Here is a 4923-nt window from a genome sequence, read left to right on the forward strand (position 1 = left end):
CACAATGCAACGACACTTTTCACCTCAAATGTGCAAAACCTAAACGCACTCCCGCATCCGGGGTTTGCATGAAATTCCAAACCAACGACAGTCAATCTGCTAGCAACTGAGTTTAAGTGCCTATCCAGTCAGAGACAGACAATCTGACACAATGGCAAGCAAAACATTTTATTGTTAATGAGTGGGAATAACTGATATCACATGTTTAGAAACTAATAATTAGCTCTAAAGAAACTTTGCTACATACAAAACTGCTTCTTTGCTTGGTTGCATCTGTTCTTTATTAGAATGCGTAAGACATGGATCACTGTGTACTATCCTTCTACAGAACTTAATTTATTTTCTCTCTTGCTGTTTTGATCTGGACCACCAAACAACGTCTGCGACGACATCGGTCCCCATAGGTCATGTGAAGCAAGAAGGAACTGCATCATTAAGGAACGAAACAGCGCAACTAAAACGAAGGACCAAGAAAAAGAGGGCCACTCTGTCTCTCTTCGTGTCTCTCTTTTTCCTGGTCCTTCGTTTTAGTTGCGCTGTTTCGTTCCTTAAAGATGCAATACCAACTAGCCCACTATGCTATGTAACTGCATCATAGTAGCCATTTTTTAATAGCTGTCATTATGGCTCTTGAGAAAGCCTGCTTTAGTGTTGTAATAAAATTAAAAGAAGCATCAGTACCAATACTGACTTTTAATGTTAGTCATTGTATGGCTGCTGAAACTGAATTATGTTAGGAATGATTTATCTGTTGTAGACAAATATCAACAGATAACCCCTGTATACCAAATTCTTGTGTACCTTTACAAAAATTGCAATAGGCAACCAGAAATCGCGTTTGCAGACATTGAAAAAAGTGCAGTACAGATATAACCAAAGGCATGTGCTAATAAAATTTTTGTTTACATGGCAGTGTGGTCTCATTCCATACAAAAAATGGTATCACTTCACACTGAACTGTGCAGTGCTTATACATCCAAAAAAGGGCCATCTTTCTAACACACAGCTACTCAACCTGGCTCTTAACTAAAGTAGTTTGGAGGTTGACGAGTGCACTACACACAATGAGGATTTTGTCAATGGTTGCTTGATCACCATCTCGAGCTCTCTTCACAAAGCTTATTGGAAGTACTGTTTGGAAGACCCTGCCGACTTTCAGCAGCTGTATGGCCCGTTCCAAGTGTATTCGTACACTCGAAAGCTTTCTCGATTCAGTAACTTCCGCCCCTGGTAGCTGCGTCCTTCGCTTAGTCAGGGAAGGCATCAGAATTGCGGCACCATGTGCAGAAAACATTTTTTCACATCGGAAACCCAGTCTACTAAAACAAGTCTCCTTCTTCGACCCTGTTAAGAAGCCCACTTTGCAAGGTCAACTCTTTGTCAGAAACTCTACCTCCCCATGCTTTAGAAACGAAAGATATGGCTCCTGAAGGTGTGATAGCGACAAGCACATTCACAGTGTTGTGGGGCTTATAGTTCGAAGAAGTCTTGCTTCTGGCATCCATGTATGTGGGCCTCTGAATAAACACCTCTGTGCAATCAATTATCCCTCTCAGGTGATCAAATAATTGGTCGCTGACTGCTTTACGCCGGTGTGATTCAAGCACACGTCGAGACAGCCAAATGATAAATTTCTCCATGTTTGCTGCCAGCACGTCGATCCATGAGTGAAAAATGACGCCTACACTGCTGATAGAAATTCCAAATCGAGATGAAAGGTCTTTAGTCACAAGACCGAGCCGTAGACGCATCAGCACAAGAATGAGCTGCTGTTCGGCATCAAGTGAAGCCCTGTGGGTTGGCCTCCAGACGGACAGCACCAGCTGAAGCAATGCTTTCAACATCTTTATTGAAACAAGACCTGTATCAAATTGCACGTTCTCGCCCGACTGCATGACTACGGCCCTTGTCATATTTGAAAGGTCTGGTTGTCCGTGGCTTTCCAGTTCTGAAATTTTTTGTTTGGCTGCTGAAACTTATAGCTCTAAAGAGGCTACCCGGCCCTTATTAAGGGATCTGTTTTCATCGACGAGATATGAAATGTACTGCATGAAGAGTGCTGTCTCGCTATCGGTGTCGCACGTTCTGTGAGCAGTGTCCTCATCCATGACAGCTTTGCTTGCACCGAGGGAGAGGCCAGGAACAGCTGCTGCAGACACAGCTGCCTTTAAATCCTGCTTCTTTTGAGCACGTTCGTATCTTGTCAGCTTCTACTGTACAATACTTTGCACCCGGTACGCAAACACCATCGGAATGTAGTCCGAATGGTTCGGGTGAGACGAAGGCTTGCCTAAAAAAACGCAATTAGAATAAACACACCCAAGCATAATGTGCACTCGAAACACAAAAAGACGGACAAGGGGCGCTGGTAGAGTCTCGGTCGACTAGTCCATAGACATCGGTCCTTGTTCTGAAAAGCAAACTGCGCACAACGTAGGCTCCGCTCGAGGTTCCACTGGGCTACAGATGAAACTTGTGGGAAGCATGTCGCACCATACGTAATCCTCCACAAGGTACCCTCCTTGGCGTGGAAACAAAATCGCAAAAAAATAAAGCTTCGCGCGGCGTTAGCACAGACGGGATTTATGATACGCTTCCTTCAATTAACTGGCAAGCGCTGCATATTTTTGCAGGTGGTCGCGTACGCATGTGGGCGGAATCTAATAACATGCTGGTCGAATTTCCCGGAGACCACGACTACGGCATCTCTTATAGTATCAGTCGCTTTGGGACGTTAAACTCCGCAAACCAAACCTCATCACGCGCTCCGGCAGAATTCATTTCGGCTGTATTGCCATGGCTGTTGCATGCGCAGCAAAAACTCACTCGAACGCCACACACACTTGCCAATAGTTACAGGCTCGCTCAAGCAGTGAAAATTTTAGTGTAATGAGACGACTCGCACAATTAGTGTGAACGGCCGGTCTTTGTTCAAGCGGTGCTGTTCAGCAGGCCAGCGTTCGCAAGCGCGCTCCCGAGCTTCGCCAGCTTCGTCTTCTATCTTCTTCGTCTCCTTCGTCGGCGCTAGCCGCTGGGGCAGCAAACCCCAACTCTCTTTATTACAATACCCCCGGGGTGAAAAGGCGCCATCCTGGCTGCCTAGGGGCTCGAGACGATGGCTGGGTCGTAGTAGGGCTTCAGGCGGTCTTGGTGCACAATTTCACGGCCGCGGCGGCGATTGTCAGACGAAGGCGTGAGGGGCTCGATCAGGTAGTTAACTGGGGATGTCTGCTGAACAACGCGATAGGGGCCTTGGTATTTGCTCAGCAGTTTTGTACACTGCCCCGAGCTGGAGGAGGGCACCCAAAGCCAAACCAAGGATTGAGCAGCATAAGACGGCGGCAGACCGGGGGAAGCGGCGCGGGCGCTTTTCTGACGGTGCTGGTCGTGAGAAGTAAAGGAACGGGCCAGTTGACGGCATTCTTCGGCGTACGCAGCGGCTTGAGAGACGGTGGTCAATTCGGACGAATCGGGGCAGTAAGGGAGTATGGTGTCCATGATGGAGGAAGGCTCGCGGCCATAGAGAAGAAAATACGGGGAAAAACCAGTAGTGGCTTGCGTTGCAGAATTGTAAGCGTAGGTAACGAAAGGTAGAACTCGGTCCCAGTCTGAGTGATCGGCAGAAATGTACTTGGCCATCATATCGCCGAGGGTCCGGTTAAAGCGCTCGGTCATGCCGTTGGTCTGCGGATGGTACGAAGACGTCGTGCGGTGAACGATATGACATTCCCGAAGGAGGGCTTCCACGACGCCGGACAAGAAGACGCGACCCCGATCGCTGAGCAATTCCTTAGGCGCACCGTGACGAAGAATGATGTTCTGAAGTATGAAACCGGCTACTTCAGAGGCGGTCGCAGCTGGTAACGGTGCAGGTTCCGCATAGCGCGTTAGATGATCAATGGCGACGATGATCCAGCGGTGGCCGGCGGCAGTGAAGGGAAGAGGGCCATAAAGGTCAATTCCAACACGGTCAAATGGCCGGACGGGGCACAGTAAAGGTTGCAGAGGAGCAGGTGAGTGCGGTGGTGGGTTCTTGCGACGCTGACATTCCAGGCAAGAGCGTATGTACTGGCGGACAAAACGGTACATGCCCCGCCAATAATACCGAAGGCGTAGGCGGGTAAAAGTTTTTAGCAGACCGGCATGACCGCATTGCGGGTCATCATGATAACTGGCACAAATGGCGGAGCGGAGATGCCTAGGAATCACGAGCAGCCATTTGCGACCATCGGGAAGGTTGTTCCGACGGTACAGGAGCTGGTCACGCACGACAAAGTGATGGGCTTGACGACGGAGCGCTCTAGAAGGGAGGTGCGCTGAGCAGTTGGCTAGGAAATACAGAAGAGAAGTGATCCAAGGATCCTTGCGCTGCTCAGAAGCCATATCAATAGAGTCAAGAGAAGGTGTGAGGCCGGAAATATATGATGGGTCAGGCTCAGAGGTCACAGGGGAGCGCGAGAGGGCGTCGGGGTCGGAGTGTTTACGACCGGAACGATAAATGACCCGAATGTCGTAATCTTGTAAACGCAGAGCCCAACGAGCGAGGCGGCCAGATGGATCTTTGAGTGACGACAGCCAACAAAGGGCATGGTGATCGGTAATGACATCGAACGGGCGCCCATATAAGTAAGGACGAAATTTTGTGATCGCCCAAATAATCGCCAAACATTCTTTTTCTGCGACGGAATAATTAGTCTCCGCTTTTGTAAGCGCACGGCTGCCGTAAGCAACAACGTACTCATTGAAACCAGGTTTCCGCTGAGCTAGAACGGCACCGAGACCAATGCCGCTGGCGTCTGTGTGCAGTTCTGTAGGCGCGGAAGGGTCGAAATGGCGCAAGATCGGAGGAGAGGTGAGGAGCTGGCGCAGCGTTGCAAAAGCTTCGTCGCATGCAGGGGACCAAGCCGACAAGTCGTGGCTACC

The 4923-nt window shown here is 49.2% G+C and overlaps 1 pseudogene; it reads right to left on the minus strand.

The window, feature by feature from the left end:
• Positions 1–1006: 1006 nt before the first annotated feature.
• On the minus strand, positions 1007–2108 carry LOC149360957 (uncharacterized; annotated as a pseudogene).
• Positions 2109–4923: the final 2815 nt, after the last annotated feature.

This window comes from Amblyomma mixtum, chromosome 2, assembly GCF_055824585.1.
Source record: "Amblyomma mixtum isolate Tamu chromosome 2, ASM5582458v1, whole genome shotgun sequence".
Classification (NCBI taxonomy): Eukaryota; Metazoa; Arthropoda; class Arachnida; order Ixodida; family Ixodidae; genus Amblyomma; species Amblyomma mixtum.